Consider the following 21,158-nt stretch of genomic DNA (forward strand, 5'->3'; position numbering starts at 1 on the left):
GAGCCCCACATTGGGCTCCCTGCTCAGCGGGGAACCTGCTTCTCCCTTTCCCTCTGCCTGCTGCTTCCCCTGCTTGTGCGCTCTCTCTCTCTCTGTGCCAAATAAATAAATAAAATCTTTTTTTAAAAAAAGGTATATACATAATATAGGTATATATATAATATATATAATATATATATTATATATATAATATAATTATATATATGATATAATTATATAATTATATATAATTAATATTTAATTATATATAATTATATAATTATATCATATATATAATTATATATTAATTATATATTATAATTATATATTATAATTATATATAATTAATTATTATATAATAATATATATATAATAACTTTTATATATATATAAAAAGGTATATATATAATAACATATATATATATGTTATTATAAACGCAATGCATGCTCATTAAGTATAAAAACCCAAGCTAAAGGGGAAAAAAAATCTAAGCCTTGTTTTGCCATCCAGTCTATGGTAGATGCACTATTTTTTAGCCTGATTGAGATTGTATTGAACATACAATTTTGTGTTCTGCTTGTCTTCCTCTCCATATATTGTCATTTTCCGTTTAAAGTACCATTTCTTGGGGCACCTGGGTGGCTCAGTCAGTTAAGCGTCTGACACCTGGTTTTGGCTCAGGTCACGATCTCAGGGTCCTGAGCTCAAGCCCCATGTGGGGCTCTGCATTCAGTGGGGAATCTGCTTCTTTCCCTCTGTCCCTTCCCCATACTCGCGTGCTTGCTCTCTCTTTCTAAAATAAAATAAATAAATCTTTAAAAATAAATAAATAAACAAAATACCTTTTCTCAAGTCCTCTTATAAACAGTCATAGTGTTTTTAGAGCCGGCAATGAGGGCCCCACATTCATCTCAGAGGAGAGGCAGAGTAATAAAAATCTTTGGGGAAAAAAAAAGCATGGAAAGAATGGTGGGAAGAGGAAAGCATGGGTCAGCAATTTCTAAGGAAGGACTTCCCTTGTCCATGAATGTGGAAGTCTAGATTTTATTTTTTCCCTTCTTTCTGTATCTTTATTGTATTTTCGTCTATTCATATTGGGACAGTTTTTTGGGGGGTGGTGTCAGTATACCTAAGTGACTGTGTCTGGGGAGCAGCAGGATATTGTGGAAATTTTTTTGGGAATCCAACTCGAGGAAAACCAAAAGAGGATAATTGCTGTTTTAAGCTACTACTACGAAAAGAAAAAAAAAAGTGTAAGTGTAATGATGGGGAATCCTAGGGTGTTAGAATGTTAGACCCAAAATAGATTATCTAGCCCAATTCCCCCTCATCTTACAGATGGGAAAACTGAGCCCCAGGGAAGGAAAATAAACCCCTGCAGGCCACACAGCTACTAAGGCAGAGTCTGGACTAAATCTGGGTCTCCTGATTCCTCCATCTCTCTGTTTTATAAAACTTCTGAAACCCTTTAAAACCAATTAATTAATCATTGTAAGAACTCGGTGAAGTAGGTTAGCGTTATTTATTCTGACTTTAGAGCCATTTACTGAAAAAATGACAGACGTCCATAATTGAAAACTGATTCTACTGTAATTAAACATGTTTTTAAACACTCCAAAAAGAACAGAAGATTAAGCAGGCTTATCATCTTGGGAATTAGCTTTCTTTTTCTTGCATAACCAGTTTAAAGATCACCACTTCTCACCTGGCAACTTAAATTCCTTTTATATTAGACATAAAGCCTGTCTTTGCTTAGTAAGATTAAGCAAACACGGAGTCATTAGATTAGCTGTATCTCAGTGCTCTCAGCAAATGAGCTAGTGGGGGAGGGGTAGCAGGGCACCCCACGACTTGCATAAATTATTAGAATGCGTCCATTTGTCTGCTGGTTTTCCTTCCCAATGACTTCCTTAGGCTGCAGTTTCTTATCTGCCCTTTTGTTATATGGAATAAGCAGGGGGATGCACCATAGGCTTATGGAATTGAGTGTGGTAATTTGTATCTGAATGTGATAAAACAGTTCACCAAAGCAGACTTTAATTCAGCTTTACGTAGAACATTCTTTCACCATTAGAGCAAATGAGTTGGAATTTTTTAGCACAAAATTTGAATTGAACTGCTTGCATTAGAGACCCAAGGAATAGGTAAGTTTGGAGTTCAGGGCATCTTGTGGTGACTTTCTCAGATTTTCTTCCTTCTAGTATTCTCTGCTCTCATGCTGGAGGTCTCCTTTCTAAAATGTACCTCTAATGGCCACAGTTATTTCCTGCCACCCTTAAAAAGGCCCAGGGCCCCCGTGTCCTGATCTTGGCCTGTAGGAGGGGAGAGATTATAGAGCTGAAAGAAACCTCGGAAAGCATCTCATTTGATTTTATTGATGGGGAAACTGAGGCCTAGAGTGACCCAGTCTCTTGCCCAAGGTTAACAGCAGAGCTGGGATTTGAATACCCCGAGGAGTGATTTAACGGAGATGAGTCTCAGCTTCCTCCCCCGTAAAATGGAAATCAAGAGATCTTACTCAGGTTATTCTTTTTTTAAAAATAACAGTTAAAAAAATTAACATATAATGTATTATTTGCCCCAGGGGTACAGGTCTGTGAATTATCGGTCTTACACAATTCACAGCACTCACCATAGCACATACCCTCCCCAGTGTCCATCTCCCAGCCTCCCCATCCCTCCACCTCCCCTCCCCTCCAGCAACCCTCAGAACTCGGGTTATTCTGAGGAACAAATTTGACAACATAGGTGATACCACTTTGAAAACTGCACCTTTAAACGTTTCTATTGAGCTATGCTGCTTTCCTTATGCTAAATAATTTAAAAATGCTAGCATGTGGCTCTTCCAAGTGGGGTTTGCATTTTGAAAGGGGGGGATCCCCAGGACACATCTCACTCTAGAGGAAAGAAAACAGTGGACAGAGAAGCATTCTGGGTACCCCTCAAATGCCTTAGTCATGTGGAGACAATATTTTCACAGTGAGAGCATAGCCTGCTTCCAGAGGCCGAGGAGCTAAGAAATTTAGCTAAAAAACTGCCCACATAGTAGTTTCTAGCATTAGCGTGGGGTTTGATTAAACTAACTTAAAAGTCCCTTCGAACACTGAAGTTCTGTAATTATATGATTCCAGTGGATTCACTTTTAAAAGCTTTATCTATTTATTTAAGGGGGGAGGGGCAGAGGGAGAGGGTGAGAAAGTCCCAACTGAGCGTGAGTGCAGAGCCCAGCATGGGGCTCCATCTCACAACCCCAAGATCACAACAATGTGTGCTGAAACCAAGAGTCAGACGCTTAACCACCTGTACCACCCAGACGTCCCTGGATTCATTTTTATAACATACAGTCAGTCCTGTTCATGTGCTTTCTCTTCGGACCCAGAAACATCAATGCCTATGGTATGTTATAAATTGCTATCCTGATCTGTTTATCTAATTGCTTAAGATATAATTGACCTATAACGTTGCGTAAGTTCAAAGCGCACAGCGTTGGTATGATTGATCCTGATCTTAAAAAAGAAAAAGGAAGAGGAAAAAGAACCCAACATAGGCAAAAAGCACGGACTCTCTCACACACCGAGCATCTTAACGAGTTGGGGTTTTGTAAGCTAAAGTGAAGGAAATGAAGGAAAACGGCCGTGACCTCTGGCCTTCAAACCGTCAACCTTAATGGAATGAGGCTGACTAGTATTGAATGATACTCTGCAAGGAAGACAATCCCAGTCTCAGCTGCCTGGAGGAATCTGAAGTCCAGTCATTAGAAATAGTTGCGGCGATGGGAATGGAAGCAGAATCATTACCCTTTCCTGGGAAGCACCTGATGAAGGGATCAAGCCAGATTTTTAAAAATCACGTTGTTATAGGTGCTCAGGGTAGTATTCAGTGAATGAATCAATAGGTCAGGATTAGCAGGGTAGGGAGCAGGTTATTCCAGACTTTGTATCAAAGGCATAGAAATGGTTAGAGAGCGCGGCTCATTCGAGAAACAGCAGGAAGTCAGTGGATCTCAAGTATTGAGTGCTCTGTGTTGGAGGTAAACCAGCAAGTAATGAGGCCCTGGCGGGTGAGGCCAGATCACTAAGGGTTTCACATGCTCTGTGGGGGTTCTGAAGCTCGTCCTGGAGGCCAAGTGGGGGGGTGTGTGTGTGGAAAAGGAGTAGGAAAGGTTTTGAAGCTGTGGGTGGGCTTTTAGGCTGGGTGGGGTGACGGGATTATTTTCGTGTTTTAGAGACCACTGTGGCTTCTGGTGTCAGATGGATGAGGACAGGAGCCCTGGAAGGCCCAGGGGAGTACAAGCTGAGGTGTAAGGTGCTCTGTGAGGAGCCTGTTTGGCCGTTCCGCACACAGGGTGAGGGCCTGAGCTTGGCGGTGGGAGCAAGACAAATGGACAGAGAGAAGTACAGAAGGAGCCGGCAAAGAGGTCTTGATAGAAAAGAGTGAAATTAGCACACTCCCCCGCAACAAAACCCAATGATATTTACCAGCTAATCAAGTAGAAAACAGAGCCTTGTGTCAGCAGCAGCAGTGAGAAAGAGCCCTGGGGGGTTAGCTGACAGTAAATCTAATATTCTTCAGCTATGATATGGCAGTCAGGAAAGCAAATGCCATCCTAGGGAGATGGAGTAGAAAAATCTACCGTCTGGACAAGGGATGTGGCTGTCCGGTCTGCTCTATGCAGAAGGGTCTGTATCCTGGGGTTTGGCGGTTGGGGGGCCCGGGAGAGACTTCTTTCCCAGCTTCTGCTTTTGAAAGATAATAAAGGAAGTGGCGTAAACTCAAAGAAGAGCCTTGAACTCAGTTCTTTGGAGCAACAGAGCCTGAAAGAACTGTGGGGCCAGATTTGTCTTCAAATTGTTGGCCCCTTGTGGGAAGAGGGGCAAAGCTGGCTTTGTGTGGATTCAAGGGGGCGGAAATTATCAGGGGGCCGGTTTCACTAAGCCTCGTGCTACCCAAGGGGCTGTTCAAGGTGTCAGTGAGTCTTTGTCACGGGAAGTCGTCCAGCCTAGAGGGCAGAGCCCCTGTACACAGGACAAACAACAACAACAAAACGCAAACCAAACACGCAGCATTGCGGGGACAGAGTCAGTGGGTGACCTTCGAGATTCCTGCTGACCCTGTGATGTGCAAGTACTGGCCAGGCGCGCGTACGTTTTGCGGCAGCCCTGCTGGGGAATGAGAAGGACAACAGTACCTCTCTCATTAGCTTTTGAAATACTCACTTATTCAAAAGAACAGGTCGCGTGGGGGGTCGGCAGAGCAGGTGAGCTGCAGCCTTGAAATCACTGTAACTTCGTGCGGGGGGGGTGGGGGCGGGGGGAGCCTGGGCACAGCCTCGCCATCGTCAGGAGCAACCGCGCAGTGGGATAAACTTTGGCTGCAGCTTTGCCGCACGAGAGGGGAGGGTTTACTTGAACGGGTCCTCAGGAGAAGGAGATTGGCCCCGGGGGAATCGAGGGGGCGGGACTAGCCCATTGTTGCCATTGGTCCTGCGGGCCAGTTGAGGGATGGCAGCGAGGGGGCGGAGCCGGCCAGAGGAGGCAATTGGTTTGGCGAGAGCCCACCAAGGGGAGCGGGCGGGCGGGCGATTCCGCAGCTAGGAGCCGGGAGCCCGGGGCCGGAAAGCCGCCGCGGCCAGCCCGCTAGGGCCGCAGCGGGGCGAGGGGTGCACGGGGCGTTGGCACGGGGGCACGCGCGTGCGTCGCTGACTTGGATGCGGCGGGGACGCTTGTGCGCGGGGTGCGCTCGACGCGAGCCATTCAACAGCTGGCCTCGCGGGCCACAGTCGCAGGGAGCGACCGGGAGCGTTGGCGGTTGCGACTGCGGCGGCTGGAGAGAGGCGGCGGGAGTTCCGCCACCCCAGCGGGGACCCGAGTGGAGACGCGGCGGCTCCTTAGACTCCCGGTAAATGTCCCCCGCTCGGCTCGAGGCAGGGAGGCGGCCACGTCCCGCTGCGTCTCGGCCCGCTGGGCGCCCCGGCCTAGGGGAGCTGCGGTCCCTTGCAGCCAGAGCCACGCGGGGCCCTCGGTGGGGACAGGGGAGGGGATGCGCGGGAGACCCGGGCCACCCCAGCTGCCCCTGCAGCGTCAGGTTTTCTGGAGATGTGCTTGGGCTGTTCCCCTGGTCCTTTCCCTGCTCCCTCAGACCGTGCCGCACCTCCTCAGGCCCTGGCGCCGCACTAGGGGGCGCTCTCGCACCCTCTCCGGGGCTCCCTCGGGCCCCTCTTCCAGCAGAGGTCACTTGAGGCACTCCTCTGGGGTACGCTGTCTGTGGCATCCCGCTTATGGGAACTGAAGGTGCCCTCTCCTGTTCGATCCACACGCCGGGGGCCAGGGCTTCCTCCCCCTGCTAGGCCGGCACTCATTCAATTAATCATTAGCAGGGCTCCTCCCCCTCTGCCTTGCTGAAGACCGGGTCCATGGCTTCAGGGACTTGACAAGAGTATCGCTTGAGGTTTTGGTACGGGTGGAATAATACCATTTCCAGTCTGACTGGGAGAGCAGGACTCACCCACAAGGCTCGAAGCACCGGGTCCTGAGCTTGGGTTGGGGGTCAGCGGTGCGAGGGGAAGAAGCAAGTTGGAGAGGCCCAAGCTGTAGGGGAAACTACCATTCTCCAACTGGGGGGGGTGGTGCGGTGGGGGGGGGGAGGTGAGGGAAATGGGGGTAGTCTTGGACCTTGGGACCCGCGTCTTCACATTTGTTCTCCTCCCTTTTCTGCGATTTTTTTTTTTTTTTTTTTGAAGCCAACCATTACTGGAGAACTTTCCAGTGCGGCTAACGCTGAGGCATGACTTACTTGTGTTGGGAACACTGGCTTCTTATCTTTCAGGTCTTTTCATTTTCCCTGTGTCTTTTCTAGTTTGAGAATAGGGTCTCAAAGATCATGCCCACGTTGTGCTTTTTTCCCTGCCTACCTCTGCTCATAACTTTGCAACTTGCTGCTGTGGAAGTAGTGCGAACTTGTACACCATGATCCACTGAGCTCAGTCCTTAGGCTGAGGAAGCCACTCCTTGGGATCCTCTGGTCGGGACCTCTCAAGGGTTTTTGGGTGTTTGTTTGTTTGTTGGATGCTTTTTAAAGAACTCGGCCTTCCAGGAGTCACATTTTTCTGTGCCCTGTTTTTGTTTGTTTCGGAGGGAGTCACTCAAAGCCCTGGTAACTGGAAACATGGGCTAAATTGCACAAAGATGTTTTTACTCCAATTCTTGTTAAGCCCAGAGAGAAGTGAAAAGTGACAAGTGGGATAAGCCCACAGGCACCGGGGCCCAGGAGATCCCAGCCATGGTGCTTGTTGGAGGATGAATGGGCCTGACTGGAGGTGGAGTCACACTGGGGGTGGGAGACAGGACCTGCAGAAGCCATCCCGGCTCCCATTGTGAGCCACGGGCTTTCCATTTAATCCCAGCCAAAGTGACACTTGCCGTGTGGCCCATTTGTCCAGGGTTACCCCATCGTACACTCGTGTGAAGAGAGTGGACCCTGACTGGATTCGTGTCTCATCTCCAGCATCAGAAGGAAAGGTGAGGCGCTGAGAGCAGGGACTGTGAAGGTGGTGGTGTGGGGGAAGGGGAGAGGCTGTTTCTCTCTGTCACTGGCTCTGGCTCCGTGTGGCTCTTCCCAGCATGCATTTCTGCTGCTGCTCGAGAGGGGGACTTCTACGGAGTCGTTTCAGAGCCAGGGTTCTGTTTCTTGTGCAACTCTCAGATGTGGTGTCCGCTTGGGCCTCTGTGAGTTCTAGGTTATAGCCAACATGCTCCTGGAACGTTAAGAAGCGTTAAAGCCAAGCTGGGAACTGAGGTAGACCAACGCCGGGGCTCAGCCTGAGCAAATGGGGGCCGTGTGGAATCCACTGGTGCTTTGCCCAGAAGAGACAGCGTAAGGCTGCAACACTTAGAGGAGGAGGGGGAGATCGACCATAATAGGAAGAAGGGCTCACAACAGCTTAAGGATGTTATTTGTATTGTTTGCCTTAATCCTTCCCGATTTCCGGAAGGTAGGCACTCTGATGAACCATCTTTGGAAGCTCAGAGAAGTTTGGTAAATCATCCAGGGGCTTGAGGGCAGAGCCTGGATTTGAACCCTGGCCTCCTTGACATGAGCCCTTGAGCTCAGAAGCACTGTCCTGTTTCTTGCGACAAAGGCTTCCTAAAGGAGGCGGGAGGTGAGCCAGGCTTTGAAGGGTGGGTGGGATTTATATACCCAGAGAGAGAACGTCTGGCTGAGGGGTTCACTGGTTTTAAGTTTGGAGGAGCTCAAAGAAGGCTGGCCCAACTAGAATGGGGAAGGAACGCAGGAAGACGATGAACTGTAAGGCTGCTGGGGTGGGGGGGGTGCTTCTGTTTTGGAGAGCCTGGCCAGGAACTTGGGATTTGATGTCGTAGGAATTAGGGAGTTGCTGGGAGTTTTTCACCAAGAAAGAGCACAACGAAACCAGTGTCAGTCCCTGGGCGGGCCCTCCTTGGGTCCCTGAGCCTATCCCCCATCCCACTGTTTCTTAAGAAACTTGCCCGGTTGTCAACATATTTAACTCTTGTTTTTGAATTTCCTGAACCCTCAGGGAGTACCAGTTGCCTGCAACCAAACAGATTCCAGGGTTCAGTGTTTAGAAGGAGCAAGCTAGGAAAGGGGCCCCAGATCAGCCTCAGATGGGTGTGCCTCAGCCTGCACAATATTTTAAAAAAATATTTATTTATTTATTTGAAAGAGTAAGAGTGAGAGAGATCACACAGGGAGAGGGAGAAGCAGGGTTCCCGTTGAGCAGGGAGCCTGACACGGGGCTCGATCCCAAGACTCTGGGATCACGACCTGAGCAGAAGGCAGACGCTTAACCTGACTGAGCTACCCAGATGCCCCCAGCCTGCACAATATTTTAAAAAGCCATTGAATTAGGGGTCCACACTGAAAAACCAAAAGACTGGCTCAGTCAGTGGAGTGTGCAACTCTTGATCTCAGGGTCGTGAGTTTGAGCCCCACGTGGTAGATAGAGAGCTCAATAAAAATTGGGATTTCCAGTTTCTCTAGAAATATCAGAAGGCTTGGGCGCCTGGGTGGCTCAGTGGGTTAAAGCCTCTGCCTTCAGCTCAGGTCATGATCCCAGGGTCCTGGGATCGAGGCCCGTATCGGGCTCTCTGCTCGGCAGGGAGCCTGCCTCCCCACCTCTCTCTCTGCCTGCCTCTGCCTACTTGTGATCTGTCTGTCAAATGAATAAATAAAATCTTAAAAAAAAAAAAAAAGAAATATCAGAAGGCTTGATCCACGTTCTAGCTGCAGGGGGCAGAGCTGTACGTGGCAGACTCCCTCAGCTGGGCCCAGTCCTGGGACACCTGCCCCCCCCACCTCTGTGGGCCCCAGACCACTGCTCTAGGGAAACAGGCCCCCGCTCAGGAAGACTGATTCAAGGTAAGCTTCTGGTCTTACTAATCACTGGACATGTAGTAGAGCCGACTCTGGAATGGGAATAAAGGCTCCCACATAGGGAGGTCGGTGTCATTGGGGACGGTCTGGTCTGCTGGCCAGGGCCTGAACATTACCCACAAGGGTAATGGGCTGGGGCTTTGAAGCCCATGATGCGAGGGCCCCAAGGAGACATTTCGGCAGGCCTTGCTGTTCCCGTTCTCATCCTTCACTTGAGCTCAGGTTTTCTTTCTGCTGCCTACCTGGTGGGTAGAGCGGGTAGGTGGAAATGGTAAAAAGAGTTCAGGGGGAGAAAAACAAGTCAGGAACAATGACCTAGAGACTAGTGTGTTCAGCATGTTAATCCCCAAGTCCCTGAGGGTGCTCCCTGCGTGCTGGAGGGACAGGCATAAGCCGTTTCCCCACCCTGGCGTTTGGGTGGCGGGCTCTTCATTGTGCGGAGGACGCTTAGCACCTCTGGCCCCCAGCTGACCACGTGGCAGCGGTGTCCTTCCGTCTTCCAGCTCCTGGGACAACCTGTACAACCCCCTGTTGCTACACGCGTCCAGCGATCTTGAAGCGGGCGGTACTAGCCCTTTGGAAAAGCGTAGAAGCATATTCCTGGGGCCTCCGACACCCCTTTCGCGTGAAAGGATATTCACACCCTTTTCACTTCCCTGTGGCCCAGAAGTATCCTCTGCGTGTCATGGCACTGGCCATTTTATTCCTCATGTTCCGGTTTGTCTTCATTTCTTTTTTTCTCCAGACTCCGTTCTTTGGGGGTGACTCCTCCCCACAGCCCCCCCCCCCCACCAAAGGGTCTTCAACGGAGTAGTTGCTCCGGAGGTCCACTGGGTGGCTCTTGACGACATTCGTTCCCTGATGACCATGAAGAGCTCCAGAAGCCCGAAGGAGCATTTCGCTGTTCAGCTCTAGGCGCTGTCATTGGTATTTTCAATACAGAAGTAACACCATTGAAATGTAGCAGACGTGCCTCGTCTCCGAGGTAACCGTTAGCCTTACGAAGTTCCCGCCACGTGCCAGAACCCCAGACATGGTTCTAGGCTCTGAAGATGAGCTGGTGACCCAGACCAATGCCGTCCCCGCCCTCAGGGAAATTCCAGACTGGGGATAAGGGCTGGGCAGGTGCATGCGACAGGCCACGTTAACAAGCACACGTGATGCTTGAGCCTGTCGCTGTTACAGTGGAAATAAGATGGGTGCTATGCTCCATCGGGGTTGGGGGTGAGGCAGGGGGGCTGGGCTATTTAAGATAGTGCTCAGGGAAGGCTTCTCTGAGGAGGTGATGTTTAAGCCAGAGATCCAGAGCAGTGGAGGAGAAGGGTACAAAGTGAGTAGAAGCAAGTGAGCAGGGCCTGGCTTTTGAGGGTAAGCAGTTTGAATGGTGTTCGGAGCATGATGAGAAGCCATTGGAGGGTTTTGAACAGAGTGACATGATCTGATTTGAGGTTTAAAAAAAAAATCATTTTACCTGTCACTTAGCAGAGACTCTGTGGGGGCGGGATAGCAGGAGAGACTAGTTGGGAGGCTGTGGCAGTAAGCCACATTCCAGATGGTGCGGGCTTGCACCCCAGCTGGGTGTGGGGGCAGCTACAGTGGTGGATGTGGCCTTGGAATGTGGCAAAGCTGGAGTCAGGAGGACTCAGCTCAAAGGTCGAATGTGAGGGGAAGGGAGGGATAGCTCCTGGTCTCGAACCTGAGCGCCTGGGAGGAGGGTGGCTCTGGTTAGGGACATGGGAATCACTGGGTCGGTGGGGGGAGGCAAGCGAGGGCAGAGAGCAGATTGTGGGGCCATGGAACTTAAGAGTTCTGTTGTACTTATTAGCTTGGGAGGTGAATGGGACCTTCAGCTTGGGGACATAGAACAGGCTGTGGATTATCAACATGGGCTGGGATCCAACCTTTGATTTCTATTTAAAAGCATAAAAAATGAAGTGCAAACTCAAGTCATTTCAGGTGGGCCCTTTAATACTGCTGATGTCACGATAAAGTGCCATCATCTTTCACAGGATCAGTTGGCCAATCTGTCATGAGCTATGTAAGCCCATTCATGCCCTTCGACGTGGTGACATGTTTTGAGGAAACGATGTGTTAAGAGACGTGAACAAAGAAGTTCGTAGTGGTCCCCTTTCCCATGGCGGTAGAATTAAGTAGCAGTGGTACCCCTTCGGAAGGAGTGCTCTTTCAGTCAAAAAGAATAATTGGGGGGCGCCCGGGTGGCTCAGTTGGTTAAGCAACTGCCTTCAGTTCAGGTCATGATCCCAGGGTCCTGGGATCAAGCCCTGCATCGGGCTCCCTGCTCAGTGGGGAGTCTGCTTCTCCCTCCCCCACTCTCCTTGCTTGTGTTCCCTCTCTTGCTGTGTCTCTGTCAAATAAATAATTAAAATCTTAAAAAAAAAGGAATAATTGGAAAATGCAAATCCCCAGAGATGGGGAATTAGCTAACCAAATACACAGCAAGTCTCTCCAGTACTTCCATATAGAGCTTCTCCCTGTATAGAATTTCCACGGAAATTTGTGGTGGCCGTGGAAAAGGAGAAGCACATTGACCATGTTGCTATTAAACAGGTACAAAAGCGAGATCGTGATGGTCTGTAAGCGCAGCTGTAAATCTCAGTGCTCTCTGTGCCCAAAGTCGTCAAAATCCAGGTGCCTTATTCTTTCAGACCATTTCACCTGCTTTTGACTCCATTCCCCTTTCTCTCTGACAGTGTCCCCGCGGTTCAGACGCCACGACGTAGCAGGCTACCGTGATGAGTTCCCACGAACTGTGGCTTCTCCAGTCGGTCCTTCCTTGATCACATTTCCACCAGAAGGTATGGGGGAATATTGTCTTCTGTAGGACTTGTGGTCAAATAAGTTCGCCTTGGGATTATGAAAAGGTTGGGAGATAACTGCAGCTCTCAGGAATTGCTCAGTTGTGCAAAGCCCCGTCCTATGTAAGGCTTGCTTTTCCCCTGTAGGGGGCGACGGGCGGGCGGGGATTTTGCTGGTCATTTTCAGATGGGAAGGGTAACCCGGAGAAGGAAAACACTGGTGATGTCATGAGACGCACGGGATAGGCAAAACCTGTCCCGTGCCTGTCACGGGATAGCAGGAGAGACTCATGTGCATGTACATGCACATGCACACACACACACACACACACACACACACACACACACACACACAGGAATACTACTCAGCCATAAAAAAGAATGAGATCTTGCCATTTTTAACAACGTGGATGGACCTGGAGGATATTATGCTCAGTGAAATAAGTCAAAAGGAGAAAGACAAATACCCTTTGATACCACTTATAAGTCGAATCTAAAAACCAAGCCACATGAAGACAAGCAGAATAAAACAAAGCAAAACCAAATTCCTAGATACGGAGAACAGATGAGCGGTTACGAGAGGGGAAGGCGGATGGGAGAGGAGCAAAAGGGGTACAGGGGGCCAAGTGTAGGGTGATGGATGGTAATAAGATTTTTGGGAGCCGTCACTTTGTAGTGCGAACAGATGTCAAATGACAGGGTCATATACCTGAAACTTAATAATTTAAAAAAATGTTCCAACTGAACTCTCCCTTAGAGCAGATCTTTGTTGAGAGTCTCCCTCAGCAGGACTCCAGAATCCTGTTGTCATCACTAATTTATCATTGCTACGTGGCTGTGGGTCCCCAGAAGTCCCTTTCTGTCTGTCCCCAAAGCCCCCAGTGCCCCTCTAAGCCCTCTGGGACCATCTTGATTTGCAGTCATTTGATGGACCCTGTGTGGTCTCTGTTTCTGCTATTGCGACACTGAGTGCCACTCATTTTAATGATGTGATCTTTGATTATGTCAAGATCAGAGCATACGGTCAGCCTCAGTTTGAAAATTGTGGTTTGGGTTAATGATGCGTCAGACACATGAATGTTTATCCGTGACCTCTTGACTAGAGAGCTAGGGAATATTTCTCTTTGTTCAGGAGTCCCTGTGATTCTGTACTGGCTGGGAAACTGGAAAGTGTCCAGGAGGCTTTGACCTGAATACATTTTGGCTGCCCCACTGACTATAAATACATTGATATAATCTTATCCATCTTACATGTGTTCAAAATGACTAACTTTAAAGTTCAGAGGCCTGGAAGGAAACAGAAAGAGGATATGCAGTTGTGCAGATTGTCCATTTCCTTCCCCCCCCCCACTGTTTTTAAAAAAGCACGCCTCGTTGACGCGGCCTTTCTAGCACTCTGATAGCAAATATTTATGAGCATGAGGAAAAGCAAGAGAGGGTGAATGACACATCCTTAGCTTATGATTGAAATGCTTTTAAGGTTGTAAAGTTATACTTCTGATCTAGAAGCCCCAAGACATGGGGCGCCTGGGTGGCTCAGTCGTTAAGCGTCTGCCTTTGGCTCAGGTCATGATCTTGGGGTCCTGAGATCGAGCCCTGCGTGGGGCTCTCTGCTCAGTGGGGAGCCTGCTTCTCCCTCTCCCACTCCCCCTTCTTGTGTTCCCTCTCTCGCTATCTCTCTTTCTGTCAAATAAAATGAATAAAAATCTTAAAAAAAAAAAAAAGCCTGAGGCAGAACAGAGGACTCTCTCTGAGTATCTTCTGAAGAGAAAGAAGGTGTCAGAGTGGCTTTGGATGCAGACCTGGCAGAATTTCTCTAATATTCACTGTTGGTCAAAAGAACCTTTTTACACTTGTGGAGACATCTCAAGACCAGTTTCTTTTTTCTATTCTCTTATCCTATGCTGTTTGGTCAGTTTTGCCACTAGGTATGGAGACAAGGAGGATGAGGCAGACGGGTGACTAGAGAAAGCAGTCTTTTTCTCTGCGAATCTGCTAGAAACATTCTGGCATTGGGAGCAGGTTGAGTGAAATGCCTGTGTACACAAGATACGGCTGGAATGCATACTGTGTAAACGTTACTGAATGACTATCATTTTTGAAGGTTGGAGGAGCTCTTGTTTGACCCTGCAAAGCTGTTAAAGAGTAAGCTTCCTCAGAAGTGTTGCTTTTATTTATTTTTTTTTAGATTTTATTTATTTATTTGACAGAGAGAGATCACAGGTAGGCAGAGAATCAGGCAGAGAGAGAGAGAGGAGGAAGCAGGCTCCCTTCTGAGCAGAGAGCCTGATGCGGGGCTCGATCCCAGGACCCTGAGATCATGACCTGAGCCGAAGGCAGAGGCTTTACCCCACTGAGCCACCCAGGTGCCCCAGAAGTGTTGCTTTTAATCACAGGACTAGAAGAAAGGTGTGGGCATGGGATGGGGTAGAGGGGGAGATTGGGGAGGTCATGGTGGAACACAAGGGAATGTGAGAAGAGTTAAAATTACTATTAAAATTCAGCTTTCAAAATCTGTGGAGGCCTAATTATGGCGTTCCTTGCCATCAGGGCTTGGTTGATACAAAGCTCTCAAACCTTTGTCGAATAAAGTGATCCGGGCTGCTGACAGTGATGGGTGAAAATGATGGGAAAATTGTCAGTGAATTCTACCATCACTGTCAGTGGAAGCACAGATATATGAAAGGGTAATTTAAAGCCAATTAGGTTGTGCTAGAGAACCAATTTTGTCATGGCCTAACAACTTGATCTCAGTGATTCCATCTATTTTAATTAGATATAGTTATATTCCTGTGTATAAATATGCATATAGTATAGAGCTATATTCTATTTATTCTACTAAATAATTATCTCATTTAGAACAGATTGTCTTCTGAATGTTTATTTGGTTTAAACAGGGTCAAAGACAGGGTTTGTATGGGGGAAAGCATAAGCCTTCTTAGATCTATTTTTCAAGAGCAAAGTAGGGCCCTGTACAGCTTTTTAAAACATTTTTAAATTTAAATTCAATTTAGTTAACATACAGTATATTATTAGTTTCAGGAGTAGAATTTAGGGATTCGTCAGTTGCATACAGCACCCTTGCTCAGCCTAGCAAGTGGCCTCCTTCCTGCGCATCACTCAGCGACCCCAGCCCCCCAGCACCCATGGGCCCTCTGCAGTTTTAACTAGATTCAGGGACTTGGCACATTGAAACTTGGAGTTGAGAAACTATCATGACTTCGAAGAAAGCATCTGTTAGTTGAGTGCTACATGTAACTCTGAATGTTTTCCAGAAACATCCGTGTGCTTTTGCTCTAAAATAAGCCAGTTGTGACTTAAACATTCTGCAGCCAGATCAGTGGTTGCTGGGGGCAGGGGAAGGTTTACGAAGGGGCACGAGGAACTACTGGGGGTTGGCGAGCATTTTCACTGTCTTGATTGTGGTGATGGTTCCGTAGGTTTGTGAACCTAGGTCAAAACTCATCAAAGTGTTTTGGTACAAGTGCAGTGTGTTATGTTATGAAACATGGCCAAGTGCTTCCTCGTTATCCGATGTTCTAATCTTCCAGGCTTCGGTCATAACCCACATAGACTTTGGTTGTGGGTGCAGGTGCCTGTGGGCCTTTCCGGTGATGGCAGATGGAGGGGTGTCTCCGACTGGAGAAGGGAGATGCTGTTTCATGACTGTTTTGATCCTTTCTGGGCAAGTTTAGATCAGCAGCTGTGAACTGCTTACTTTTAATTGTTTATCATCATGTGAGTTTCCTCTTTTTCATAAACAATTTTAATATTAGCCGTGGGCACTGGGCTGGCTCAGTCAGTAGAGCATGTGACTCTTAATCTCAGGGTTGTGAGTTCAAGCCCCACATGGGGTATGGAACCTACTTAAAATTTTTTTTAAAAACCCAAAACACAAAACAGCTTTAATACAAAATGAACACATGCTTTTTGCAAGTACCGCAAAATCAAAGCAATAAGTGTACGGAGTGTAAAGGGCAAACCCATTCCTTTCCTCTATTGTTAGTTCATTTCCCAGGGGAAATAGTGTTCACAATGGGATGTCCCTCTTCACAGACTTTATGTGTAGAAGGCATGGACACACCCATGCATGTGTACTGATATTTCATTACTTTATTATATTACTTTTAAAAATCAAGATCACATTGTACATTATTATCCTGCAAATTGTTTTTTTTTTAAGATTTCGTTTATTTATTTGAGAGAAAGAGCACAAGCAGGGGGAGGGGCAGAGGGAGGAGCAGACTCCTCACGGGACTCCATCCCAGGATCCCGGGACCATGACCTGAGCGGAAGGCAGACGCTTCACCGACTGAACCACCTAGGCTCCCAGTCTTGTAACCTGCTTTTAGTTTTTCCCTGTAATAAGTATCATTGGCATCCTTCCATGTTAGGAAGTACAGAAGTAGTCCTCCCTCCCTTTCTTCCTTTCTTCTTTCTTCCCTCTTCTTCTCCCTTCTCCTTCTTCCTCCTCCCTCTGTCTCTCCTTCTTGTCTTCATGGTGGCAATCCTCCTCTTCTCCCTTTGTTTTTTGTTAGTTTTTGGCTGAGGTCTCCTTAAGGAAAAAGCATCACAACAGGAATTATTGGGCACCTATAAGCTAGGCACTGTCTAGTTAATTTTTAGTGATCTGTCAGAAGTTGCCAGTGACATCACTATAGCATTGAAGCCATTGAATCCATGACATACATAAAAAGCCTACTTCTTGGTACAGACTAGGTCCTATATAGATATATCTATAGTTGAGAGATGGGCGCAGAGGGAGAGGGAGAGAGAGAATCTCAAACAGGTGCCACACCCAGTGTGGAGCCTGATACGGGGCTCGATCTCATGACCCTGAGATCATGACCTGAGCGCTGAAATCAAGAGTCAGACACTTAACTGACTGCACCACCTGGTCGCACCCCTCCACCCCCCCACCCTGCATGCGCACGTGTTCTCGCTCTCTATATATATTCTACAAGTTTTTAATTGTAGTGTGATTAACATACCATGCTATATTAGCTTCAGGTATACAACATATCGATTCACCACTTTTCTATGTTACTCAGTGCTCACCACAACAAGTATTGTCCCCGTCTGTCACCAAGGAACGTATGCTGTCATCCCATCCTGGGATTTTTTTTTTTTTTGACAGAGAGAGATCACAAGTAGACGGAGAGGCAGGCAGAGAGAGAGAGAGAGAGGGAAGCAGGCTCCCTGCTGAGCAGAGAGCCCGATGCGGGACTCGATCCCAGGACCTCGAGATCATGACCTGAGCCGAAGGCAGCGGCTTAACCCACTGAGCCACCCAGGCGCCCAGCCATCCTGGGATTTTATCCTAGGGCAATAGTTAATGGAAGTCTGACTCTAGATTCACAAAGATACGTATTAATAATAATAATAATAATAATGGCCCATATTTATTAAGTGCTTACTGTGTGCCAGGCACCATTTTAAGCACATTACAATTAGTCCTTGCATCAGCTAAATTACACGCTGTGATTGTGGTACTTATACTAAAATGAACACACCGAAGTATAGAGGACTTACACAGTTTGCCCCGAATCACAGAGCTAGTAAGTGATAAGAGTTGGGCTTAAATCCCAGCAGTGCTGTTCTGGAACCCACAGTCTTATCCCTATGCTGGGTACTACCTCAGCGTTCACGCTGGCAGTGTCCACAAGAGAAACAAAGTGAAAATAACCCAGACCCTCCACGAGAGGAGTGGTTCTAGAAATTATGGTAAGACCCTTCATAAACAAAACATTTCTAGAACAGTATTTCCAATTCTTGGCATCATCCCCCAAAATTCTGACTCAGGAGGCCTGAGGCGAGACCCTGGAATTTTTATTTAAGACAAGCCTATCTGGGGGGCCCTGGGTGGCTCAGTCATTAAGCGTCTGCCTTTGGCTCAGGTCATGATCTCAGGGTCCTGGGATCAAGCCCCGCATTGGGCTCCTGTCTCGGTGGGAAGCCTGCTTCTCCCTCTCCTACTCCCCTTGCTTGCATTCCTGCTCTTGCTGTCTCTCTGTCAAATAAATAAATTAAAAAAAAAAAGACAAGCCTATTTGGATGCAGGTGATTCACACGACTGTATTTTGTGAAACATAGCAACAGACCATAAAGTGCTTGAGGTCAGACAATCCTTCTTAAAACCCCAGCACCAAGGAAGCACATAGAGCAGAAGACATGCTCATCTGTCTTGAGCTGAACACCTCTGAGTCTCTTTCCCCACTCTCTAAATGAGGGTGCTCCCCAGGGCTGTGTCCCTGGCCATCTTCTTTCTGGATTTCTCTTTACATGTACATAGCAAGTTACAATCCAAATCACTTTCTCATACAGTATATCCCCTGATCCTTAAAGCCTCAACTGACCCTATAACATGCTCCTAATATTGCCCCCTTTCTTTCTCTCTCCTTCTTTTTTCCCTTTTTTTTTTTTTAAATAGTGAGCTCTCTGCCCAATGTGGGGCTTGAACTCACAACCCCGAGATCAAGAGTCCCATGCTCTTCTGACTAAGCCAGCCAGGCACTCTTGCTCCATTTCCTAAAATCATAATCCACACACTCTCCCTGCTTCTCTACTTCTTTTTAAAACTTCAACTTACTATAATTTGGGTTTTTGCCCAAATTACAGCCTCTATGCTGCAAAATTCAGTGGACACTTCTTGGGGTACCTGGCCAGCTCAGTCGGTGGAGCATGTGGCCCTTGATCTCAGGGTTGTGAGTTCGAGTCCCACGTTGGGTGTAGGGACTACTTAAAAATAAATTTAAAAAAATTCAGTGGATGTTTCTCTATTCTCATCTTACTTGGCCTCTTAGGAATAGTTAATACCATTGACTAACCCCCTTTCTTCACTCCGACGTGTCTGGCTGCTCCTGTCTTCTTGCCGAGGCCTCCTCTGCTAGTGACTGCCAAATGTTGACTTTCCATGGTGATTGGTTCTTTGTTTTCTCATCCCAAGGAGAGCTCATCTACACCTGCCATAGAATTTGACTCATTTCTCTCCAAATTTGATAAGAGCCTTTTTGACATTGCAGGAGAATGGAGACATCTGGCTAAAATATAGACACTTGCTTTAGTCTGTAGAAATCACCCTTGTGAGGGACATGAGGCATACAGTAAATCTCAAAAGTGATGATTTTTAGTAGTCTTTGTGAATTTAATTTTAAGCAGAAGAACTTTTTATTTTTATTTTTTAAAAGATTTTATTTATTTATTTGACAGAAAGAGACAGTGAGAGAGGGAATACAAGTGGGGAGTGGGAGAGGGAGAAGCAGAATCCCCGAAGAGCAGGGAGCCCGATGTGGGGCTCGATCCCAGGATCCTGGGATCATGACCTGAGCTGAAGGCAGCCGCTCAACAACTGAGCTACCCAGGTGCCCCTGAAGCAGAAGAACTTTTTAAATAAGATCCATTTATACTTTGAAATGAGTGACTAAAAACGCATCAGTTGAAAGTTGGATTACATTAGCAGAACGTTTTATTAAAACTACTATACAAAAAGTCATAACAATTTCTGGACTTTATTCCCATATATACATGGTTTGGACAAAATTATATCCAAATGACACTGTAATAAGCAGCTTTGAGCATTTTTTTTTAAAGATTTTATTTATTTGCCAGAGAGAGAGAGAGAGAGAGAGTACACACAAGCAGGCAGAGAGGCAGGCCGAGCCAGCGAGAGAAGCAGGCTCCCCGCCGAGCAAGGAGCCCGATGCGGGGCTCAATCCCAGAACCCTGGGATCATGACCTGAGCCGAAGGCAGAGGCTTTAACACACTGAGCCACCCAGGGGTCCCAGCATTTTTTTTTTTTTTTTAGCTTTGAGCATTTTGTTTTTTAAAGTAGGCTCCATGCCCAACATGGGGCTTGAAATCATACCCCTGAGATCTAGAGTCACACGCTTGACCTACTAAGCCAGCCAGGCACCCCATGTTTTTTTCTTATTTTTGATTATTTCTCTAGGATGAGTTTCTAGAGCAGGTTTCTTGATCCGAGGAGATGAGCCTTTTTATGAGTCTTGGTTTGTTTTGCTAAATTATTCTAGGAAAGAATGATGTACATTATCTCAAGCAAGACATGAAAGTGCCTGTGTTTTTCTCCCCAAAACTCTCCCAGAAATTGGTTTTTATTATTTGTATTCATTTGTGTAAAAACTATTAAGTGGAATTGTGTATCTTGAAATTAATTAATTAAGAGCTAGATGTTTGTATCAGTTAGCTATTGTGTAACAAACCAGCCCCAAACTTAGTGGCTTAAATAATAGTGATTTATTATTTCTCCCAGGTCTATAGGTTGGCTGGACTATTGGGTTCGCTCAGGGGTTCATGGTCAGGTGGTGGGTTGGCCAGGGTCTGGCTTGATGAGGATGTCTCATCAGCCACCAGGGGGCTCTTTTCCATTTGGTCCAGAATCCTCCAGCAGGCCAGCTCAGGCATGTGCTCCTGGCATGGCAGGGTTCCAGGAGATTAAGGGCCGCTTGAGACCTAGGCCTAGAACTGGCGTTTTGTCACTTTTGCCACATTCTAGTGGTGTGTGTGTGGGGAAAGCCAACTTACATTCAAAACCTGGGGGGAATTAGATTTTATCTCTCAGCAGCGATGACTTGAAGTCACATTGCAGAGTGTGGCTATAGGGCTGGGTGGTAACCTGGGATTATTTTTGTAACTGTTCTACCGTGACATCCAAATGAATGTTGTCCTTCAGAGGTGTCATCTTTCAAAGCTCTAAACTCATTCAACGATGTATGAACAAATTAAAAAAGAAAGAATTAGAGCCTTTATTAGAATCTCCTTTTAAGGGGGGGTGGTTATAAGGCAATTAAGAAAATCATTTTTTTTAAGATTTTATTTATTTATTTGAGAGAGAGAGAGAGAAATCAGGAGAGGGGGGAAGATCAGAGGGAGAAGCAGACTCCCTGCTGAGCGGGGAGCCGGACGTGGGACTTGATCCGGAGACTCCGGGTTC

At 47.1% G+C, this 21,158-nt stretch overlaps 1 protein-coding gene across 1 annotated transcript in view; it reads left to right on the forward strand.

Annotated features, from left to right (window-relative positions):
* Positions 1 to 5,563: 5,563 nt before the first annotated feature.
* LOC125092150 (A-kinase anchor protein 17B-like) overlaps positions 5,564 to 21,158 on the forward strand; it is a 28,714-nt gene continuing 13,119 nt past the window's right edge. Inside the window, exons 1-3 of the mRNA XM_047716500.1 lie at positions 5,564 to 5,878; positions 7,419 to 7,497; positions 12,103 to 12,207. The gene's annotated coding sequence lies outside the window, so the exon portion shown is untranslated. The remainder of the gene's footprint in view (positions 5,879 to 7,418; positions 7,498 to 12,102; positions 12,208 to 21,158) is intronic.

The sequence above is a fragment of the Lutra lutra genome, chromosome X, assembly GCF_902655055.1.
Source record: "Lutra lutra chromosome X, mLutLut1.2, whole genome shotgun sequence".
Lineage (NCBI taxonomy): Eukaryota > Metazoa > Chordata > Mammalia > Carnivora > Mustelidae > Lutra > Lutra lutra.